Genomic DNA, 25,924 nt, shown 5'->3' with positions numbered 1-25,924 from the left:
TTCTTGTAACGGTTAGTGATGTGATTACTTTAATTACTTTATGAGAATTTTTACGGATTAATACACTAATTTTAGGAGACATTTTGTCATTATTTTAGTTATGGGCGATTCATTAGGGTCAGTTTAAAATATTTATTATTAAAATTATTTTCATAAAATATAAGGCCCATTTACTAGATTTATCTACTCTTAATCAGTAATGTACATTCATCTGCTTAATTTTATTATCCATACGTCGTGGCCTTTAATTGTTATCTGAATTTAACTTGCACTTTCTTTTTCTTCCTTAATATTATGTCTTCCAAATAACTTAGTAAATAAGTATAATTATGTATATAGTCTATTTTTCCTTTTCTTTTTATTATGGAGGTTGAGTGGAGTAGCTATAGCTAGACTCCGCCTCCTATTTCTCACCTTTTAATAGGATACTTTTTTATTTTGTTATGTATTGTCTTTGTTTTTTTGAGAAATAAAGTCTATTATTATTATTATTTAATATCTACCATATTTTCTCTTCCACCCTTATCATTATAGGTTACAGCATCGGTGAAGCAAATAATCCCCATAGGCGGGTAACGAAATTTGCGCCAAATCTTTCAATAATTTTAATTGGATAACTACATATGTATAAGGTTTAGGAAAAAAATATATTTAAATATATTGTTGCTATTAACGAGTTCTATTACCATTTAAAATTAATGTACATATTTCCGAGACACGTGTATATTCATAAATAGCTAAAGTAAGTTGTATCTTCCTTGCATGTTGACGCATACCAAATATTACATGTTAAATAATTAACTACCATTACTCACTGTAAATCACTTTTTTTCCTACCTTTTTCCTACCACAGATTTGTTATGGGATGTAGGTTCGCTGGTATCCGGAATATCAACGTTCAACCTGGCCAAAGACGTGGTTGGGTGAGAAACAGCGCGTGAGATTTAGTTAGGTTCGTTACCGCTCCTTAGTATCTTCCACTGATGTCTGTGTAAATATAAGACCCTATTCTACGTGTGGTAGGTACATATATACGTATGCCTGCATGCCTGTGAGCAACACACATGATGATGAAGCTTTCACCCCCGGTGAGACGTGATTATTCCATCCAGTTTCAGAAATATAAAAACTCATCTCGCACAATGTTGGGAAACGAAACCATAGTGATCGTTTTTTTTTTATATTTAAAAATTCATTTGAAAGGCATAATATCATTCAGTTTTATTTTTAGAGTTTACCATTATGAAATTAATTTAAATATCTAAACAATGTTTGAGTTTCCCCGACTTAGCCATGAGGGATTTATGCTAGTGGTAATTTGAATTTAAAATTTTTAGTACTTAATTCAGGAAGCTTATTGACTTATTGTATAAAAATATATTCAACGGTAATTATTATCTTCAAAAAGTCAAGTCCGTAAATTAGAATTTGTACCTACATATAATATTATGGATCTCAAGGATCCATTGTTAATTTGTATAGCAGCAGGAAAACAAATTATGTATACTCTGACATAACTGAAAGAGATATTTAATATGCTCCTTTGCAATAAGAACTCCCGTGTCACGGGAAAATCGAACAAAAGTCTCATTTACTCCGGCTTTCATTTTTTTTATTCAAACAAGAACAATGTTCTGACTCACCATTTAATACAAAGCAAAACTGAGAGAGCGTTTGCATGTGAATATCATCATGCATACATCCAATCTAATCAGATAAAAGTGACGTTGGAAAGCATCCTATTGAGAATTTCTACAAACAAGCTACGCAGCCGAGTATACAGGTGTTGTTTTTAGCTGTCGAATAACACTAGTCCAAGAGCACATTCAATATTGTTCAGAAAGCAGGAGTGGCCACCGGTCAGCGGTTTTCATATTGGCAAGTGTGGTTGTCAATGGCAGCCGGCGATTCTCATCGAATTAAAAATGAAAGACAATACTCGAATCGTCGAGCGTCCTTACGACAGCAGAAAACAACGTTTTGAAAAATTTTACTTTCATATGTATATGGACGTTAAATATAGTTTCACTATTTATTAGAATAGCATATATGTATTAAGTAAAGAAACCAATATGGTGGTGTATCTCTATTTATATAACATTATATTCGTAATTAAAGTTTATTAATAAGCTGGGTGACAAATTATATGTATCTTCTGTATTATCCTTTAAATTGTGATTAGGCTTTATTTGAATTTTGAAAGGATATTACGGCATTTTATATGTTGTAACTATCGTGTGATCAAGAAAATTTCTAATCGATTCAGTCTTGGAGATGAAATTGTATGTCTTCTACGATTGACATGTCAATCTAAAGTTACGTGATTTAGTTGCTATTTTACGTATTCAATATTTTAAAAAGAAACGTAAAAACTGCTACCTTTACGAGGAATTTTTGACTTTAATTTAAATTTTACGTGAAATTTTTATTGTCAGTCGACAGATCAGATTTAAAGGCTTTTACTGCCTCGACCTTCGTCTCGGCGGAAAAGACCTTTTCATGCACAAAAAACACTCACTTCACGCACTTAATATAAAAATAACTATTATGTCCTTGATGAATGTCAGGAAATATAATACAGAATTTGATTTTCTTACTATTGCTATCAATTTAGAGACCAATAATGTTCCCCTAATACCACGAAGTTCAAGTTGCCAGAATGAAATTCTGTTTTCTATCTAAACAGGTTTAAAATTCATAGCAAATTATTGTTAGCAACAATAACAACTAGGAGTTAAGTTAGTAATACATATATTATTCTCTAAAGTAAATTTGTTTGGAGTATGATTTATAGAAAACAAAGTACCTACATGTATACCTTAAGGACGTTAATTTTTGTTATTAAATATAAAAATTAATCATTGTAATAAAAAATAATGAAGGAATTGAGTGCAGAGATGTAGTGACGTCAGTTCAAAATAAGGAAAAGAACACTTCATTTATATTCTAGGAATAGAGAAAAACTATAAACCACAAAATTTTTAAAACAAATGAACAAAAATAGGTTTAGAAAGCCATACGCAAAGATGTGCAGGGGACTTATTATAACCAGTTGTGAGACACATGAAAATATGTATTGGACATATTTTGCATTTATTTTAGATATCCCTGTAATTAATTTTAAATGAAAATACTGCTGTATATTTATTGTAAAAATTTCTAAATACATATACTGATCATTGAAAAAACAGTGGAAAGCGGAACTTTATGTATACGTATACAGTCAGGGTTAGATATAATATAGTATGACGAGGTACTTCTCAAAATTTCGTTTGAATGCTACAACTGAATATATCGGGTGTTCATTTAAATTTCCGGTCAAAGTTGGCGTTGAAGATCTGATTGTGAGCGCATCACTCATGTAAAATCACAAACAACGCAAAAACTGGAGTAAGATTTAAACAGCTGATGCATTCACAATCCACTCTTCTACGCCAACTTTGACCGGAAATTTAAATGAACACCCGATACGTCCGACTTGGAGACCAAAATTGTTCTGCAACTGGGGATTTCAAACAAAATGAGTTAGTAGGTGGTTCATCTTTTTTGATACACACATCATAAAAAAATGTTGGTACTTCTAATTGCAGTAATCCAGGGGATTAGCTTGTTTTAACCTTGCTTTCGACACTACAATTTTGTCTCTGACTGTACATAAATATGTTACATACATGTTATCTGTTAAGTATCTATGTAGAGTTTAGGCACGAGCGATAAATTCATTTCCAACATTAAACATTGTGTGGAAACTACTTATGGAATAAATTCAGTAATTTCAAAACTAATGACATTTGTCGAAAACGCTTATTTGCTTATTTTAAGTTGCTTCACTTGTTCACGACGTCATCCATTTTTGAGCTATGACGTCACACTCATTTTTTTTAAATGCAATGCAATAATTTTTGCTTTAGTTTTGGTTAGTAGGTACTCTTAACTTTGTCACAAATCCTACATGATATCTTTTTATACTTTATATACTAATTCTCAAGAATTATTTTAGCAATGTTGTCATTTTTATTCAAAACAGAGTCAAGTATTGATCCTGTTGTCTTTTGTTTTCGTTTACGACACCAAATGAATATTTCTGTACCATATTTCATCTCACATTTAATCATTTGGAAAATATTTGCACATTTGTAACAAGTACTTACTGGTTAAACCTGAAATATCAACAACTTTACACTGTCACACATTCGTTATTATTAAATAGTATGTACCTTACGACTTTAAAATAAAAGTTGGCCTATTTTACAAAAATATCATTCGTTTTGAAATTACTGAATTTATTCCATAAGTAGTTTCGGCACTGTACACACATACTTACTTACAAACTTTCTCTTATACATACAGGTATACTTACTTCATTTCAGAGGCATATACTACCATAACGCATAACTCCCCCGGCAGTTTCATATTTTGTAGCGTAATTTTGACAATTTAAATCAAGTTGTGAACAGTGTTGCCAATTTAATTTAAAAAGCATACCCCACTTTAATTATTAATTTAAATCGTCTCACGGTACTATTCTGGCATGATACCTATCATTAAGTTGAAATATTTGTATATTCTGTAACAAGGTTAGACTGAAAATTCGATCTACGAGTGGAAGATTCCGAACGCGAGGGCGAGCTTAGCGAGTAGATCGAATTTTCATTCTAACCGAGTAACAGACTGTATTTTCTCCACGACCAGAAAGTATGAATCAAAAACAATTAAATCTAAACAATTTTTGTTTATTTCAATTAAAACTTGTCATAAAACAATTAGGATGCCACATTGATATCTGACAGTTTTGAAATCCATGCCAATCTACAGTGTGTGCCCGGATAGGTGAAACGACTCTTGTAAAAGATAAAAAAAATTCATTTAAATTTTCATTTTTTGGCGTTTAGTCCTGCTTGGTTAAAGACTAATTTTTAACAGGATTATAGTTTTGAAAAGTCAAGTATGCCTTGGAAATTTTCAAAAAACCTATTTTTCTTTAGAGTAAAGTGTCTTTTATATGGTAAATACGACAAAAATGTATTAAAAAAGTTGTTTAGAATCAACATCTAGGGCCCTAGAAAAAATTTCAAAATCATCGGCCAACCATGATTTTTCATTTTTTTTCCATTTAATCTAAGGTTTTAATTTACTTTTATTTAATTATAACTTATTAGTGTTAAGCCAGTAATTTGTAGTAATAATCTAAGTGTGATTTTTTTTTACTCATCATAAGAGAACTGTTAAAAGTGGAAATATAGAGAGGGGGGTGGAAGAATGGTTAGAACGGGAGATAGGGGTGAAAGTGAATGTAAAGGAAGCATTTAAAATAAATAAAGATAAGATGATGCTGGCAAAAATAGAAAGTTGGGAGCAGAAGAACATAATGCTAAGTAAGAGTAAGTTAAAGGAAAAAAAAAGGTGAGAGGATGTATATAGATGACGATTTGACAAAAGAAGAAAGGGAAACACAAAAGAAGTTAAGAGAGTTGGCCAGAGAGGAGAGAGATAGAGGAAAAATGGTGAAAATAGGATACAGGAAAATACAGATAAACCCGGGGACTGGTTTAGATGGGATAAGAGATAGGAGAAACTGAAGAAAATTTGCTAGAAGAAGGAGAGAATAAGAAGACGACTCGGCGAGAAAATGTACAAGGAGAAGGTGAATAAAAAGGTATACGGACAAAGACACAGAAAAGTAAGAGAGAAGAGAGATAATAGGAGAATCGAAGTACAATAGGGAGGGGAGAGATTGTGTGTGAGAGAGGAAAATGATAGCGGGTTGCAGAGGTGGGGACGACGAGAGAGAGAACAGGAATGGGAAGGAAGGAGAAGAGAGAGAGAAGGTGCAGGAGGTGACGCGAGGACAGTGAGAAGATCGAACACATGCGGCGAAATGAGAGAGAGAAAGAGAAGGGAATGGGGGGAAATATGGAGCGAAGACGGCAGGGAGATGGATGAAAGAATAAGGAAGAGGAGAGAAAGAGTAGAGAACGAGAGGAGTGAGGGAGGACAATAAATTGTTATTTTTATGTTTATGTTGTGTAATCAGGAATCCGTAAGCCCGTAGGGCAAAATAAAGCATTTTGTTGTTGTTGAGAACTGTTAAAAATAAAATTCTTTGATTTGTGAATAAACATTAAAAAAATGAAAAATCATAGTTGGCCGATGATTGAAACAACTTTTCTTAGTAACTTTTTGTCGTATTTGTCAGATAAAAGGCACTTTACAGGAAAATAGGTTTTTTGAAAATTTCCAAGGCATACCTGATTTTGCAAAACTGAAATTATGTTAGAAATAAGTCTTTAACCAAGCCGGGCTGAAACCCAGAAAATTAAAATTTAAATCGAGAATTTTTTATCCTTTACAAGAGTCGTTTAACCTATCCGGGGACACACTGTATGTATTTCGTTGAGCATAATTATAGAGTATTCATTCAGTCACTTGTTATGGAATGAAAATACATGCAAAACACATAAGAAGTAAGTGTTTCAGAATAAATATTCTATCTCAAAAGTGAGAATTTTTACTTTCTATTATTAAAAATGATTTCGAATTAAATTTTAATGCGCGATTAGCCCATGAATGCGAAACTTCGATTGGTTACCATTAACTTAATTTCGCTTCTGTAAACTGGCCCTAAGAGTATCAACATTTTTTTTAATTTTTGATTTACCAAGGCATAACAGGCATTTTCAAATTTTAGTCAAGTTATACGAGTACGTACGTATGTCTATAAACCCAACAGCAATGCCCAATAGATAATTCGTTTATTATAGTTGTGTTTTGCGTCTCTCGTTTTAATCATTTCAATTTTCAATTGTTCAGTTCATTAATAAATTTGGTCAGCTTTTAAGTCGAAAAAAAAACCGACATGGCAATCTTTCGAATTTTAAGTTACGACGGATATTTGAAAATTTAACAATTTATAATTGTTATTTTCCATTTTGGAGTAAACGAGCAATTACCAATACTGGTCAACTACGACATCAAAATTTGTTACCGCTATTAAGTTTGCTATTGCTAAAATTCAAAATTAATTGCAACTTGTTGTGGATTAAACATTATTTGTTTCCCTTAGTGAATAATGTTTGCCTGTTATATGTTGTTGAGTTTGTTGCAGTATTAATTAATTTAATAACAGACCCAATAACGTAATGTATTTAACATGAAATATAACACAACTCAGCGATGCCATTTGCAATTATGTTTTATTAATTTTTATGTGTATGCTGTAATAACACTTTAGTTTACACGGATCGATATTATTTCAGTTTTATTTAGCATTTCAAGTTTTGATCTATACTTAATTATGTAAATGTATAATTTATTTTCATTTGTTTTGTTAGTTTTCATAGTGAATTTTTGTATTCAGTTATAAAGAAATTCACCATAGCAACTAGTTTATGAAATCTAATCGCAAAAATTTTAATGCAATGCAATGGTATCAAGTATACAAACTAATAATTGTAAAACGTCAGTTTCAGTTTGTCTAATAATTAAACTTATTTATCAATTTCTCTTCATAGTCGTAGAAAAAGTATAGTATTCTACTCGTGGATAATGGCTATTACTTTGTCGGATGAATTACGCCACTCGCCTTCGACACAAAATCATCCTCACGTGTAATAGCCATCATTATCCACTCACTGAATAATACGTATACAGTGTGGAAACTACTTATGGAATAAATTCAGTAATTTCAAAACTAATGACATTTGTCAAAAACGTTGAAACAGGTCGATTTTTATTTATCATAATGCTTATTTTAAGTTGCTTCACTTGTTCGTGACGTCATCCATTTTTGAGCTATGAGGTCATTACCAATTTTTTTAAATGACAACCCTCATTTTTTTTCTTCTCTTTCTGAAAGACCTTCCTACTACCTAAACGATAAATGAAAAAAATTACATAACAATTAATTAACATTAATTCAAAAATGTAATTTAATTTTTAATGTAAAAATTCTTTTGTATGGGTTTATTTAAAATAGAAGATTTATTTTAATAGACCAAACAATTTAGAAGACTTCCGGCAGAGAATTCGTGTTGAAATGGAACAAATAAGTCCTGACATCATTGAGCGCAGTGTACAAAGTGTCGATGAGTGCGAGTCGATAGTTGGTGGGGGACAATTTCAACATTTGCATTAAATTTTATCGTTAATTTTAGATGTCTGTTGTTTTTGTTTGACCTCAATTAAAAATTTTAAGTAGTTTCCATACTGTACTATTAAAGAAATTTTATTATTGCATAAATTATAGAGGGTCATTATAAATGATTGTCCCATCTCAGTTGGCGTTGAAAACCCTCACAAATTTTAGATGTGCCGCCAGCCTCGCAACGGTAGACAGATTTCCACTACAGCCGGTAGCGCCACCTATAGGCGAAACTAGTCTCACTCATGTTATGAGGCTTCCTGCACATTCAACTACGTCACCAACGCCTACTACGACGGGATAATCATTTAGTAGTAGTAATACTACCGAGATATCAAAAATTATCTTGGTCAAAGATGGTCATGGATTGGAAAACGTCCGTCTCAATTTATTTCCTGTGCCGATTTCTTCGGTACGAACGATTAGGTCGGTTTTTGATATTGTTGCGAATAAGTCGTAAAACTGGGTTGTCATAAATCAATAATAATCACCGCTTAACACACGCATATGCAAATTTCTTTTGTCGGGAAGATACTGCGCTCGGCTTACGTTAACCAACTGGATCCTTGTTCTGAAAGCTGCGTGCGGGCGTAAGAGTGAGAAAACATGATGTTTGGAAGATGCTAGGTAAGGGATATTACTTTAGAGCAGGAAATCCAAAAAGTTCATCTTCTTAGAAATATTAATTCTTCTGCTAATAATTAATTATTCATGAAATGTTTTGGACGCTCTGGAATCTATCAGCGCTTCGGTCGTTTTATGGCTTAGCTGCATCGGCCTCACAAACAGAGTTATACATACTAGCACCTTTTTTATGAGTCACAGAGTCAATTTCGCGAAACACACCAACACAATTTGTATGCATGCATAAAAATCCTTCGGCATTACTGCAAAGTGTGGGAAAAAATAAAAAATAAAACTGTGAAACAGATTTTGACATTCAAAAAATGAGTGACACAAATGCTTCGACAATTACTTGAAAATCCATGACCAAGATAATTTTTGATATTCCGGTATGAAGGTTTTTTTTTTTAATTTGGCGTCGAAGTTGGCGTTGGAGAGTCGATTGAGAACCCATCACTCGTGTAAAAGCGTAAGATTAAACAGCTGATCCGTGATCTGTTATCTGCATAGTGCATTCACAATCGACTCTTCAACGCCAAATTTAAAAAAACACCCGTTACATAGAGCCTGTAATCAAAATACATCGAAATATTTAAACACGTCAGTACTGAATACTTCGGCGTCAATGAAAAAATGTGCTTTTTTGAAAAACGTAAATCGCAAATCCTGGAACAAGTACGCGAAGGCTAACACTCCAGGTAGAAGTTTCACTCGCATATAGTGAGTATGGGGCAGTTTAAAAGAACAAGGCCTTTATCCTTGCAACGTACAAAAAGTACAAGCCCTGCAAACAGGAGATGACGTGCGGCGACAACAGTTTTGTGCTGGGAAAATTTGTAGAACAACCAGAATTTTTACGGGTTATTTTATTTACCGATGAGGCAGGATTCACTTTGGCCGCCAAGATCTCCGGATTTAAATCCTCGTGATTTCTTTATGGGAGCATTTTAAACAGCTGGCTTATAGCCAGCCGATAAATTCGGTAGAAGAAATGGAAGAACTAACTGGACGAGATAGTTAGTGCAAGTGTACATATTGGGTGATATTCATAAAAATTAGTATCTACTTATGAGCAAATGCTTATAAGCATTAGAATTTATGAAAAACTAGGACAGCAAAACGTCGTTGTTATGTCAACTTTTCAAAAATGTAGTGTAACGTTTCTACGTACTTTATGTTAACTGGTTACTAATGTCCAACATGTCAAATAGATAACCTAAATACGTTTTTGTAATATCTAGTTGTTAAAGGTGGCTTTCCGGGCTGTTTGTCACCATGTCAACAACCTCATAACGGCCGGAGTTCGTTAAGGGTGTCCGTTATGAGCGGGAGCGGCCGTTATGAATTACTAAATAACTATAACAACGTAGATCTAAACTTTATTTTTCAACTTTTTTACAATTGGTACAATAATTAATATTTAATGTTATGGGACACATCTTGAATTAATCGAAATCCGTATGCCACTAGCAGATGTAGACGAGATCGAAGATAATGCTTCAGAATTTTAACACCAACACAAGCGCGATTTTGCAGGGAATAACGATGACCTCACTTGCTCTGCGGCCATCCGGACATCGGGAATAGCTTGATCGCGATTTTTTATTGATTTCAGTCGTTTATTTTCAACGGAAAGTTAAGTGTTGAACAAATCTGACACACAGCAGCAAACGTAGACAAGATCGAAGATGATGCTTCACAATTTTAACACTAACACAAGCCCGATTTTGGAGGCAATAACGATGACCAAGGGCGTAGCAAAGGGGGGGGGCAGGTGGGCCCGGCCCACCCCAGAATCCTTCTGGCCCACCCTAGAATAAAAGTAAAACACATTAAAAACAAGATACATCTGCAGTATCTATCTATCATCTGTCTGTGGTTTAAAATCTGCCCCCCCCCCCCCGGCAAAAAATCATTGCTACGCCCTTGACGATGACCTCACTTCCAGTCATCGAGAATATCTTGATTCATTTATTTTCAACGGAAAGTTAAGCGTTGAACAAATGTGACAAACAACATTGAGACAATTTTTTTTCACAAACAACGGTAGACATGACGACGTCCTCCGCACACTTATTAATCATTCGGTTTTTTCGATGGCGTTGAAAAAAATGTATTTCAAAAAGATAATTGTAAACGAATCGTAGAGATATTACAATAGTTATTTGTATCACAAGGCTAGAAAATGCCATTTTGCAAGTGCAAGCACGGTTTGTGGTGCAGAGGCGTCAGCCGTGCGAGCACTTGCAAAACATTTTCTAGCGTGTAATACACAAAAAATTTTCGGCCGACAATTTATTTAAAGCATCTTCTTGCATTTACCGACTGGGGAAACGTGCTTTCACCAAGGCGAACCATTATACAATCACTATAAAACATTTTCATTCATTATATGTGTCTTGGAGTCTCGAGTTCGGGAAGCTACCGCCAGTGTCCGTCGCACTCAATTAGCTGTGGTCCGGCGTAAGAGCACAAAATTGGCCGCGTTACCCCCAAGGGGGCTAGTGACCAAACTAGGCCAGCTGACACGTGAAGAGAGGCACCCTTTGGCCCTGTTAGAACCTTTTTCCCTTTTATTTGCAACCACCGGAGTAGACCAGGGTGATCTATGAGATTCCAGGGTACCGCGTCGGGTTCAATTTAATTGGGGACACAAGTCAAATCTAAATCGGATCACATAGTTCGCATCTCAAACTAGTATAATTCTGTTCGTGCCAGAAACTTCTGTATTTGCCCAGCTTTGTCATTTATTCATGAGTCAGATCTCAATTCGTGGGCCGCGAGTCAAATCGACTTGAGTAAAATGTCCACCAACTTCTGTCATTAAATTCATTTATTTATTTCTACCATTTGTTGGGACCAATCACCATCAGAAACGATTTCTTGTTCAGTAAAATTTATGTGTTCAATCGTTTTTATTCCATTGTCGAAACGTTTCAATATGTGTTCGGATTAAGCTAAGACAGACGTTTCGATAAAATAAAACATGAGGTAGCATTCTTGATTTGTTGTTTTGTTGATCACTTTGTATAGACATAGTACCGGGATATCAAAAATTATCTTGGTCAAAGGTAGTCATAGATTTTCAAATAATTGTCGAAACTTTGTGTCAATCATTTTTTAAATGTCAAAATCAATTTTCGAGAGCACTTCCCACACTTTGCAATAATGTCGAAGGATTTTTATGCATGCCTTGCAAATTGTGTTGGTGTGTTTCGCGGAACTGGCTCTGTAACTGATAAAAAAGGTGCTGGTAAGCCAGTTATTCGTACCGAAGAAATCGTCACACGCAATAAGTTAGACGGACGTTTTCCAATCCATGACCACCTTCGACCAAGATAATTTTTGACATCGCGGTATAAATATAGATTACCAACAAAAAATAGATAAGTGAAGGCTATGGAAAACAAAAGTTCTGAAAAGGTGCGACGTAACTTAATAAACTGTCACTTGACAATTGCGACATTTATCACAGAACTCCATTTTCGAAAGGAAGAATAAAGAAAATGGTGACTAGATTTACCATAGATAACCTTGTTTATTAGAGTTTTGGTGAAACATATCTTTATCATCGCCGTTAGTATGACTGAAACAGCGTCACATGTTTTCGGAAATTTTAATTTCTGTGGTAGCCATTTATCCTTTTTTTTGTTGCATATATTACAAGACCTTAACCTTAAACTTTTACCAATAAATCTTTTACATATAAAGTGACACTACGCTGCGTTCGGCAGCCAATCTACCAGCCGCAGCACATAAAACTTCATTTTTGCTCCTTCATAACAAATTATTTAAGACATGTTAAGAAACCAGGTAGGAATTTCACATGATTTAGCTAGTTTACTTTACAGCCGCTCATCAACGGAGATAATAACTTCACGGGCGCTCCTCAGCGGAGATAATAACTTCACGGACGGACGCTGGTCAGCTCGTTAGATGCCATGACAATGAAGTGACACTTTAGCATTATCAATGCAGCAGTGCAATGTCATATTTTACAGACGTTTGAAGAAAAAATTAATTTTAATAACATGTTCAAAATTTAGTTGCGAGTTTGCATACTTTCAAGGACATTAAAAATGACAGACGTTGGCTGGTATAGCCAATAGATATCATTAAATTCCCTATATTTAGTAAATTTTTATATTTACAAACCTAAATCAACAGGTCGTGGTTCTGTGATTAAAAAATAGACTATAGGTACATCATTTTGATGTTTTTTATATGGAGCGGCAACCATAAATTTTACATTCAGTCTTTACGCCTACTTGGCCTACAACCATCTATAATAACCCTGTACAATGACCACAGATTTTGAGTTGTTTATTCGCCGAAATACAGGATAACTGATATTTAGCTAATCCGATTTACTTACCTAGGGTTTAGCATTAATAAAAACAAAACAGCAAAATATTTTGCGCCATGCTAGAAATCATCTCGTTGGTATATTTCACTGCGTATTTTCTGAATTCCACGTCAAAGTTCTACGAGATTCTTAAAGAAGAGCTGTAAGACGCCTATCTTAAGTCTTAACTCCATGATATCCCATGAGTACCTACATGTTTTATTGGCTATAAAAGGAACTAGACGATCATGTCAACAAAGTTAGATACTTGGGTACGTTCAAGCAACTGTTGCCGTATGGGGATGCGCATTGTCATGTTGAAAAATGTGGCTCTGCAAGTCTACAGGCAATACGCTGTCACCAAGACCGTGTCGGCATCTTACTTTTTGCTGCCATAATGGTCCTACAGACTATTGAAAATAATTTGATCCCATTGATTGTTGACATAGAAACGCTTCGTCCATTTAGAGTTGACCAGTCGTTTCCATTTGCCTGATGATAATTAATCCCGCAGAGTAGAGCGACGAAGAGGTCGATGTTTACGCTTTATGGTATTTCTAGGACATCTTGATGAAAAGCAATATTTATTTTCCCCATTTTGAAACCATCTTGCGTAGCCTAGACTAACAACGCAGACCGACCAAAGTACTTCAGCCCATTCGTTGAAAAATAGTGCAAAATTAAAGAACCACTTTTCGCAGTTATGTGAAAGTCGTCTAACTGCCGAAAATCTGCACGGCGTTGAACTAATATGTATAACCTAAGCATCTAAATTTTTGATCATTCATATTATTTTCATAGTACATACAAGGTGATATACTCGTACGAGTAGTGTCTGATTTATCGCCTTTATAAAATACTCTCTCGTATACTCCATTCTTTATCTTGGTGAGTGGTCTTTGGGATTTTTGAAAGTTCCAATGGAAAAGTGCGTTGATAGTTGTTGAAAAATATTCAAATATTACAATAATGTACTTACAGAGACGCCGCAAAGTATTTCTATTTATAGGGCAGTCCAAGACTATATGCTTCGCACTTTAAAAATGGCCGCTGGGAGGTGTTTCATTTGTTTACATTGAACCAAACGGTGTGGAGCGAGCTTTTTAAAATTGTACTTTTTTCTGAGCATTTAATGTAAGTAGCAAGGTTTATCTAGCTTTAGTAAATAAGTACCAGTATTATTACAGATAGATTTTGTGTGGATTCTGTTATTTCTTGGATCTTTTCCGACATTCAACAGAAGTACGTGATCGGTACAATTTCTCTTGAAATTATGCATTTTCTGAATATTTATTAATTATTACTGTAAGTAGCAAGGTTTACTTATTGATTAAGCTGTAGCAGCAAGGTTTATTTGGCTTTAGTAAATAAGTCCCAGTATTATTACAGATAGATTTCGTGGGATTTTGGTATTTTCTCTCAACCACACAATGAGTGACTATTCAGTTATGGTTGAACTGTTGAACACCCTGATGTTGCTGAATAATACCAACAGAAAATTTCAAAAGTAAAGGGTATCGTTCCATTTTCTGTGAAAGATTCAGAACTAACGTACAAACCAGAGGCTTTTCCACCTGTAACAAACATGGACATTGTTAGTTACTTGGTACTACAAGTTTTTATACCAGCTGTCAAATGAAAGCATACCTACAAAAGTTTAAACGCTTTTAAAAGTTTTGAAGCTGGATTTGTGCATAATTGTGGTGCAATAAAAATTAATGACAACATGGTAGTCGTACTCTGTCGTAGGACGTGTAAGTTTTTTGTTCTTATTTCATGTTATGCCGCTCATTTATTGTTTTTGTTTTATATACTTTAGGTCAAACATTCACGAAGAATGAATGAACGCCCACTTCTAGTGTGGATTTTATGCCGAGATGATGCCGGCTTTCCTACAAAATATTCAATTGAAGTCCTTATGTCTATATAATACCAATACAAATTACCTGATATAAAATGTTTAGAACACACATGGGCATTTTTTACCATTTCTTCACTGAAATCTTTACGTCTGATAGCATTTATTCATTTTTGTCGTCTAAGAGCGGAAAGTTCATTTAGCTTTACTTTATGTTTAAAGTGCAAAATTGATGGTATGCGATAAAATTAGACATTATCACAATTTACCACACAACAGAAATGAGGCATATTTCAGCAGTACAAACGTTTACTTTTTGATTTTTTTAACCGGCCTGTATATAAACACATGATCCGTCAGCCTCCCAGCGGCCATATTGATTTTACTTTGACAGCTCGTTGGACTGCCCTATTGTTTTCCAGGTTAAATTGCTCATGATTCATATGCACCGAGACATAACCTCAAATGTGTCATCTTCATATCGCATCGTTTTCTAAAATTGTAATAACTTGCTTGGGAATTTCAAAATGTTCTACACCGGCCACACACTTTCCAGTAAAATTTGGTCCGGTTTATAGTTTAAGAATCCGGTTAATTTCTCACACCCAAACTTCTTTGCAATATTGCCCGGCACAGGAGGGAATAATGTTCGGTCGGATTGACCAACGACGGACGCCGATAATTTTCATATCGGGAACGGTTAAATTTAAGAATCGATGTGTACAGCTTTATATTTACATTTCGCGACACAAGATCGCGAGATTTGGACATGAATGCTTGACGAAGATTCTGAATCTGAATGATAGCGATGACTGTTAACAGGTATGTATTTGATTTACTCGACACACAAATTTGGTGGAAAAAGTAAAACTTACAAAGCTACCCATGGCTTGCTTGATCGCATCGACCACTCACCAAGATAAAGAATGAAGTATAGAATACTTGGTTGTTTTTCAATTTGAATTTTTTTTGTGATTATAGTTAGTAATCCGATTTCAGAAAAATGAAACAATAGTTTCAATCAAATGTGTCAAAATAATCATATTTTTGTAAATAAATCAGACACTATTCGTGAATCACCCTGTATTAATTGCAGGTATTTATATATTCTTATATTTGTAAAAATGCTTAATCTAGGTGTTGTTTTTTTTAGTTTTCTGTTACAGTAATTTCAATAATGAAACCAGAATCAGAAAATTCTCTTAAGATACGATATTAAAACAAATCTCCGTTCTAGTTCGAATTAAGTTTTTAAATACATATGTTAGTTTTTGTTGCATAAAATTTGACATTAATATATTGACCTGTACCACATAAGGAGATAGTTAAACTTTATAGGTGCCAGAACTTAATGTTTGTTAAAGTATTTAAGACTTGGGATTTGTTATGTAAATTTGATGCATACATAATTATTTGTCTCAACACATTTTCTAATACTATACTACCATCCTATACAAAAGTAAAGTCACTTAACATTTAAGCTGGAAAACATTGATTGTATAATGATCTTGGTGGCATCATTCGAAAGTCAACGAATGTCCAAGAAAATGTTGAATGCGTTGTTTTTAAATCTTTTTGGATTTGATACAAAATTAAAACGAAATTTAATGATCTATTTTATTTACTACTAAAATGACATTTTAAAATAAAGTTATTGCGCGATTGTACTCTATTTGCTTGTTTACCACGTCTGTTTCCAAGACGGTGAGCTCTGTGTACTCGTTGCTAACGATAAACTGGACGGTAAGAAATTTTTGGTGTTCTAGAACGGTAAGTAAAATTTATTCAAAATTAATCGATTATTATAATCATTTTTATGTAGACAGAAGTTGAAGACAAGTTATGGGAGCACTTTCTGGAAACTCAAAAATCTCTTGTAGTCGGCTTTCCTTGCCGCTGCAATGAAATAGCATTAGCAAACTTGCCGCGACATTGGCATTGTCAAAATTTTCATACCCCGCATTTTCCTTGCCTTCTTGATTACACATTAAGGTCGTTGGTTTCGACAATTCTTCATTTATGTAGACAAAAGTTGAAGACAAGATGTTAGCACCTTCTGGAAACTCACACGGCTCTTGTAGTCGGCCTTCCTTGCCGCTGCAATCAAATAATATTAGCACACTTACCGCGACATTGGCATTGTGAAAATTTTATACCCCGAATTTTCCTTGTCTTCTTGATTACACATTGAGGTCGTCTTGTAAATTGACTCTTGTTTTCGACACAATCTTCAATGTAACTGTAGAGGAAACGAGTGACTCGAATTACTCTCGTGTCAAAAATGGATTACTCCCTAGGATTTTGGAATGTTTGTTAATAAGTTGCCATAAATTTGGTTAGGTTGGAGGCTATGTGGTTTCTGGTGACAAACAAAAGATATCCCAAAAATGTAAGACAGCAAATTAATTGTAACAGTTGCAAATGACTAATTTCTCGCTAAGTTTCACAAGTTTCACAATCAATTTTGGTTACTGGCGGCATATTTATTTGGATTTAATCTCTCAATTCAAAGTAACCAATCTTAGACATTCAAAATAACTTTTGAAAATTCTAGTTACACACAACATGAAAAACGTTATTTCCCTAAAAGTTCGAATTCTAGGGAGTAATCCATTTTTGACACGAGAGTAGTGCCGTTTCGTGCGTTGGTCCGCTGAAAATGCGGGATACGGTCGGTCATGTACGGAATACCCACCCAATATATCTTTTTTATTTCCCCTTGTAGTAGGCCTTGAACAGTCGATTGTGAACGCACCACTCGTGTAAAACATAAGATTCAAACAGCTGATGCGTGATCCATAACCAGTAGGTACGCTGCGTTCACAATCGGTACTGCAAATCGTACTATGGGGTGAAAAAAAAAACGCCGGATACGTATACCTACCTACAGTCGCGAGCATTAAATCTTGGTCGTCAAGGTCATTTTGCAATTTCCCACTACTGTCACAAATTAAAAATTTTGCCTGCTTAACAACTTTCTAAAAATAGTCGACGCCGGCCGGAAACGGCACGGCCACTGGCACTTCTCTACCTGATCTAAGAGGAGAAGGTTGTTTTTTTCCGTGCTCCTCTCCTTCTGAACCCCAGGGCCTGACGGTCCGGGTAAACCGACTGGATTGCGAAACGACTATCTTCTTCGACGGGGTGCATTGTGCATTTGCTACTCCAGCGTTAAAACGGCATCGGTCAACAAATCTCAACACCAGCCCCGAAGATGGACTCGACAGTTCGACCGCTCCAGGGGGTCGGTGGTAACAGGGCCAATGTCAATAAAACATCAACCAAAAAAAAATTGTCAAAGTTTTATTCTAAACATTCAAAATTATGGCCCCAATGTCGTATTTTAACAGAGTAAAAATTATTTGGCTAATAGAGACGGATGTGTCAGAAGCTAGGGTGGCAGCCCAGTTGGGATTTCCAAAAAGTTGACAAGATCTTGACAGGACAAGACAAATAGGATTTATTAGAGGTTATGCCCGTTTCACATTAGAGCTTGCTTGAAAGAATGACCTTGACGACCAAAATTTATTGCTCGCGACAGTAGATACTCGTATTTATTCCTCGTATTTACTATGTTTCGCTGTCAAATAATGTTATCCAAAACTCTTCAAATTGGGATTGATTTCGTCCACTTGACTATAGATTTAGCAAAGAATAAGGTACACTTAGCCTTGTAAAGGCTTTATGACAAATTTCTACTTATTTTATACCTACCTATCTGAGTGCATGTAAGTAGGTAGGTACTGGCTAAGGGAAAAGTTATTATGAAGACCTCTTCACGTCTAATGTGAAAAACACGCTTATTTTGCATTTAAATGCACTCTAAATAGATAGGTATAAAGTAAGAAGGAGTTTGTCATAAAGCCATTTCGGCAACCTTATTCTAAGCGAAATCAAACAAGTATCAGAAGCCTAAGAAATAAGCCTACAGTCAAGTGAATGAAATCAGTCCCAGCTTGAAGAGTTTGGATAACATTATTTGACAACGAAACATAGTAAATACGAGAAATAAATATTTGTATAATGTCTTTGATTAAAAATGTGCTTTCTTAAGCAAATATTGGGTAGGTATTCGGTACATGACCGTATTCCTCATTATCAACGGACCAACGCACGAAGTGGCACTCGTAGCAGGTAAAGACTTCGGACGACGGACGCCGGAATCGGGAATATTTTCATTAGCGCACGAAATGGAAACGCACGAAACGGTCCTAATTCATAATTTCTACATAATAGGTACTCTTGATGAAAAGTATCTGGCTAGAGTCCGCCCGTTCTAAGAGCAGCACACCAATAAACTTGCGTTGATGACAAATTGAGTCGGACCGAGTCCACTTTTAAATTTAAGTGGTGTTCTACCTGCACAGTGACGCCCATGTCGAAATGTCTAGTTTCGGCGATTCCAGATTCATTTCGAATTTACGTAGCGTGTTGGTGATTTCGTGTGTTGTTTCCGAGTCTTTTTAGCCGTTTTTATAAAATCAGTTCTTTTCAGGGCTACACAGTTTTAAAACAGTGTTCTTTACTGAGGGAAAATATCAAAATATAAAATTTACCAGTTAATTTGTTTTATTTTATTTATTCGCAGAAAGCACTTTTAATGGATGATTTCATCCCGAATGCTTTGCTAATATTTCGCTCAAGTAAATTCCAATAAAAATAAACAAAGTGGTTGATCTTTCCTTGAAATTACAGGTACGAAGTCGGGAGATTATCACGACGAAATGAATCACACAAATTTTATGACCTGGGTTAGAACCACGCTATTCCAAATCTATCTACCTCCACAAGCTGTTTTAGTGATAGACAATGCATTCTATCATAACGTAAAAATTAATAAAGACCCAACAAGGGCTACCAAGAAAAACGACATAATTTCTTGGCTGGTACGACGGAATATCACCCACGACCCACGCAAAACGAAGCCTGAATTATACGAATTAATCACTTATAATATCACGATGCATAGATTATATCCGAAATTTTTTTTGAGTTCGTTGCTGATAAAGTTATTAATCGCCCGAGTCGAAGACGAAGACGAAGACCTCCACTATCGGCTTTTTAGTTACGCTATTTAACCTTTAACAACAGGGTGTGTAATATAACTTTAAACTATAGGTACCGTACATATTACACAGCTGTATATTATGCACCGAGGGAGTGAAGTGGATGATTTTTACCCGAGCTGCAGTTTGTAGCCCGAGCGCTTAGCCCGAGGGTTCTACAAAGCACTGAGGGTAAAAATCATTCGCTCCCGAGGTCCATATACTATTTTTTGCACGACCCAACGATTTTTATTGAACAAAGCCGACAATTTGTAAATTATCACTAACTGTCAAGCTGACAGTTAAAATAGTTATTTATGTATTAAGGGCGTAAAGTAGACGTTTTTGGCCCGAGGCGAAGCCAAGGGCTCTAACACGATAAGGGCCAAAAATGCCCTTTACGCCTGTCATTCATACAAAAATTTTTGCACGGGACACTGCTAATACATTCTTAAATGAAAAAAGAAAATGCATTTGGGACGATACAATAGCACCCGGGCTCCGTCTTGGAAGGTCCTGTATATCCATAGTAATAAAACAATGGTTCTGTTATTTATAAATTTAAATGAAAACCACAATTAAAACGTGAAAGTTTCAGTTTATTTGTGTAAATAACGCAGCTTAATTATGTTACAAGGCGAAGAAAATGATAGCTGCTGTACACCATCCGATGTGGCAAAAACTGCAAATTCAGCAGCCTTGAACTTATTGCCTTTAATGTCAACGAAAATTTATAAAAAGGCATATGGCCCTAGGGCTGAAAAATGCTATTTTACGCCCGCTAACAGCGTCTTAAAATTCAATTTCACGCCCGCTCGTGCAAAAATATTTTTTTTCACTACTAGTAATAAAGTCTAGCGTTATCGGTTGTCATAGAACACTGAGAAGTTTCGTTTTTCTACGTTGGCTCAGTGACAGGTAAATAATTTTTCATTATTAACCAGTGGTGAATAATGGAACAACCGTCACCTAGCAACGAAAGATTGTCGTCTATTTCATTGGTTAACGCAGGCGATTTTCATACCAACTGTCAAGAAATGACAACTCGGACCCGTCGCATCCGACAAAATAATTTGATTAATAATTATTATCAGAAAGGGTTTTAACGTATCTAGTAGTGAAAAAAATAGTATATAAACCACGGTGGAGAAGTCCCTTATATCCTTCGCGCCTTACAACCCTCGGCGCGCCTCGGGCTCTAATCTTGGCGCTCTGGCTATAATCATGAACTTCTCCACCTTGGTATATAATATACTATTTAACCTTTCGGCTTTTTCAATTAAAATTTTTGGATCGCGCAAGTAATAGTATCTGCACTTCGGGACTGCAAGATTATTCCCGTCGGTGCTTTGTAGGACCCTCGGGCTTCGCCTTCGGGCTACAAACTGCACCTCGAGTAAAAAAACAAATTAATTTTAAATAAATATGTATCATAAAAGGTTGAATTGGCTATGGTTTTTTGCCCAAGGGGAAAAATGACCCGGTTTACTCCATACAATCAGGTAATAAAGTTGCTCATTATATACAGGTCGTGCAAAAACGGTATTTATAGATTTGTACCATTTTTTAAGTCTCAAAGTGCAAACTTTCGTGAAACAATTACAGATAACTTAAGATAAGACGCAAAATGTTTAACGTGATTACAACTAGTGCATGTCACACTTTACTTTTATATAATTTTTTTTGTTTACTTGCTTATATAGCTGAAGAACGTGGGCTGATTCATCGCGAATCTATGCAGCATGAATCAGCTAAGACAGGTCAGTCGTATAAAACAGAAATTAAAGAATAATTTGAATTTTTTACCCTGTGCTTTCTGCCGTATGAGCAAATGCTCTATTGATATCAATTATAGTGTGTTGTAGCCTCAGAAATGACATTTCTAAACTAGCGGTTATTTCACCTGTAATTAAAAGAAAACGAACAAATAATATTTTAAGTGAAAATGAAACCCAGGAAACTTCTTCCCTTTCAAATGCTGAACTTCAGAGACTAGTAATGCTAGAACAACTAAAAACTTTGAGAACACAGAGACGCTTTTATCAAATTGAAATTGAAAATTTGGATCCTGTTCAGTCTTTGAAAATTAATTATTTTTGTTAAATAAAATAAAATACCATAACAATTGTTTATGATATCATGCAGCAGTGTTTACGAATAAATATGGTATTTGATGATTGGCAATCTCCTCTTAACTTGTCCAAAAGATCTTTCAATAATAACACGTTCCTTTTTAAGAAGTCTATTGAAAGCATTTTCTTCATTTGTATGACAAATCCTAAAAGGTGTCGTAAACCATGGTTCTAAACCATACCCTGAATCGGCCAGAAGCACAGCACCACAATTTTGTAAACGTACCTAATGCTCTCTGAGATTAGCAGTCTTCCATATTCTGCTGTCATGCACTGATCCAGGCCAGCTCGCACAAACGCCTGTGAAAATTTCTTTTGCGTTACAAGTTGTTTGAACATTTATCGAAGCAAACCCTTTACGACAAATGTACTCCTCTCTGTGATGAGCTGGTTTTTCTATAGCAATTTGTGTGCAATCCAGTGCACCGATGGCTGTTGGAAAGTCATAAAAATTCTGCCATTCAGCTTTTGCTTCTTGGATTTCGCGGTCGTTGCCAGGAAAATGAATCCAAAATCAGCACGGTTATTGACAGCATGCATTACTTCTGTAATTGTCTTTGAGACTGTAAACTGATGAATCCCTAGCTGTTCACCAATTCCAGATTGAAATCCAGGGTCCGCCAAATACTTCAAGAGTGTTTTCATTTTAAGCTCGGGTGAAAGAGCTCCTCCTCTTGTCTCACCATGGTGACCCAAAAAATAGTAGATAACAACAAAATAATAAAAAACAAGCAAATTAACAAAAAAATATTTTAACCTTTTGCATGTGATTTTTGAATAAAAATTCAAATAAAACAATTGCTTGATAAAAAAAAGAATATTTTATTGAAAAAATAGAAATTACGCCAAAACGACTGTGAATAGGCATACACAATGTTAATAAAAGTGGCCTTAAAATTAAATTTTACATTTACATCTATTGTCAGAAATGGTAATTGCCTTTAAAAAAAATGAAGTTTTCGACATTTTTTGATTACCAATTTTGAAAAATTGCAGTAGGCTTATGAAACATAAAAAAATTTCACTAATAGCACAACAGATCGGCCAAGCCTTTAGGAATGAAATTTTAAAAATCAATTATTTATTTCCAATGGTTCAGGAGATATACATTTTTTAATGAAGCCCTGCAACCCCGCTTTTTTAAGAAAAAGATGACACAGGTAAAAAATGATGACACATAAGTATTGACAAAAGGACGTTCTAAACTGAAACTTTAACGTAGAATCGAAATATTGAGTTAAATTGGGGCCTTTCCATTTAAAAAAACAAAGATGGTGTCGATTTTCGGTATTTCCGGAAATGTCGCCATTTTGAAAATATTTTATTTGAACTCGGAGCAGTCGATTATAGTCGTCTACCAATTTTCATATTAATACGATTTTGGAAAATCAGAAAGTTTCTAACGAACGGGCTACGTGAATCAGCCTGTATAGTTTCCAATGTATAGGAGTAAAGCAAAATAGTATATAACGGTATTAGGCCGATATGGGTTATATAACAGACATGGTTGAGGTATTGTAAAATCGAGGCGGAGCCGAGATTTTATAATCAACCAAGTCTGTTATATCCATATCGGCCGTATGTTGTTTTATAGTTTTCTTTATACCAATAATACTTAACATTTAACGATGATTTATTTGTAAGACTGACATTTCTCTTTACTTCAAAAATTAAATTTAGTCGTCATCTATGCCGTAACCGTAGCAACGGTAGCAAAAATAACGGCCTCGGTCTGATAATTTTGAATAACGGCCTAGTCTGTTATAGGTATCATATCAATCAAGCATTGAGTACTGATAAATCCTAATAACAGTATGGTATAAAGAAAAACATTTTCAAAAATTCGTTAAAAAAACGACCCGCGGCATAAGCATTACCTTGTTCATTTTCACAAAATTAAAACACACTTCTTTTGAAAAGTATGTAAACACTGAATGAAAACAAATATTTTTAATTGAAAATCTGTAATGGCACATTTCAAGATAATATTTCCAAACTAATTCAAACTCCTAATAGAGTTCTTAAATTAAATACAGATTTTTTTTATTTTGTTCGAAAAGGCTATCTATGTAATCACATTGACAGGATATACGGGGTTATTATAAATGATTGTAGTCCAAGTAGGCGTAAATACTGAATGTAAAAGTTATGGTTCACACACAGGAGTTAAATTGGGTGCAAAACAACTCAATATTTTTAGAATTGGTTGCAAAACAACTCAATATTTTTGGATTCAATCATTAATAAAAAAAAAAATAAAAAAAAATAAAAAAATAAAAATTCTCATCTCCTAGAAAATTACAGTGTCAGCGACAAAAATTAACAGTTCACATAAAAGCGGCAAAAATTTCATAACATGGGCATGGCCTGCTTTGACTACAATAACCCTGTATATGTAGTTGACAGTTGACTCAAATTGCAAAAAACCACTTGTCATTTGCAACAGCATTTTTTCAACATTTTTGAACCAAATAAAAGCACGAAGGGACCAGAAAATCATAGTTTGGACTGAATATTTTCCATAAAAGTACAGTTTTAAAGTAATTTCAAAAGACTAATGCCATAAAAGTACTGTTGCAAAGGCAAAGTGTTTTTTTGCAACTTGAGTGAACTTTAGGTATTGTCATTTGAAAATGTGTAATATAATTTTGAAACTGCTTCTATTTTTTTATAGCTTTTCAGATATTGATATTTGGAAATTTTCATTGAAAGACTTTGCGTGTAATGTATGATGTACAAGGTTCTTTTTTAATTAATAAGACAATTATTATAGATGTGTGTTAGTTGCAAAGAAAGTTGTGTACCTTCTTATTTTATTATTATCATTGAGCGGAACCGAGATCAGTGTTGATCTATCACTATCAGGTCCCACGCAAAAATAAAAAGCGTCAAAGTTGACTGTCCAGTGTGCTTTTAGAAAGATTTAGACTTTCTTCAGTAAGCTGGTTCCAAGCAACAAACATTCTATTAGGAAAAAAGTTGCGCCTGACGTTGGTGGTGCTACATTGCATTTTCAGTTTGAATTTGTGATCTCTCAAGTGTGGATTGTCAATTGATCTGAACAATTTTTGGAGAGAACTGTATTTGTTGTTACTGAAAATTTTAAATGTCCATATTAAATCACCGCGCTTTCATCTTTTCTCAAGTGGCAGCAGCTTTAACCTCGTAGTAACCTGTAGTTGTACGAAATAATTGCTAATATACAGGGTTATTCACGAGAGTTAAGCCGGCCTGAGATATGTCATTTGGTGGGGGTGCGCGAAGACGGAAAACAGTCGGACGAGTCCATCTTTCGTAAAATAGGGGTGTTCAACAGATTAAAAATCAGCTGATTTTTTCAGTGAACGAGTAAAACTTTCCATTTAGCTGTTTTTTGAGTAATTTAAGTGATTTGTCCGCGCAGATTTCCCCCACCAAATGACATATCTCAGGCCGGCTTAACTCTACTTCTGAATTTTTATTTTGCCTCAACCAACAATACCAATGTCAGTAACTATACTTGGGCCAACCAACAGATATAGTAATAAAAAAAAGGGGATGTGGCCTAGTTGCGTAGAACGATATATGCCGAAGCCTGTTTCACAATGAAGCAGGTTCTTTCTAACAAATACAGAACCAAAAGTCTTGAAAAAAAAAACTATTTTTAATACAAATCGAAAAATGCCAAGGAAAACAAACAAACATAAACACGTGGTCAAACTCCCGAAGCGAGGTTAAAACGAATGAGATGCCGGATGCCGTCAAGTAATTTTTGTGGATGCACATCAGGCTTTCGAAAAT

The 25,924-nt window shown here is 34.8% G+C and overlaps 1 protein-coding gene and 1 long non-coding RNA gene across 8 annotated transcripts in view; one reads left to right on the top strand and one right to left on the bottom strand.

The window, feature by feature from the left end:
* Mp (Multiplexin) overlaps positions 1–25,924 on the top strand; it is a 226,403-nt gene that overhangs the window by 147,133 nt on the left and 53,346 nt on the right. The gene's annotated exons all lie outside the window — the stretch shown is intronic.
* On the bottom strand, positions 16,588–22,822 carry LOC138140808 (uncharacterized). Its single transcript, XR_011162749.1, has 3 exons — positions 17,124–22,822; positions 16,924–17,064; positions 16,588–16,863 (listed from the first exon to the last, which is right to left on the bottom strand). It is a non-coding gene; the product is annotated as an uncharacterized lncRNA (long non-coding RNA).

This window comes from Tenebrio molitor, chromosome 1 (genome assembly GCF_963966145.1).
Source record: "Tenebrio molitor chromosome 1, icTenMoli1.1, whole genome shotgun sequence".
NCBI lineage: Eukaryota > Metazoa > Arthropoda > Insecta > Coleoptera > Tenebrionidae > Tenebrio > Tenebrio molitor.
Note: the sequence above shows the minus strand (reverse complement) of the source record. Positions and strands in the feature narration are given on the sequence as shown.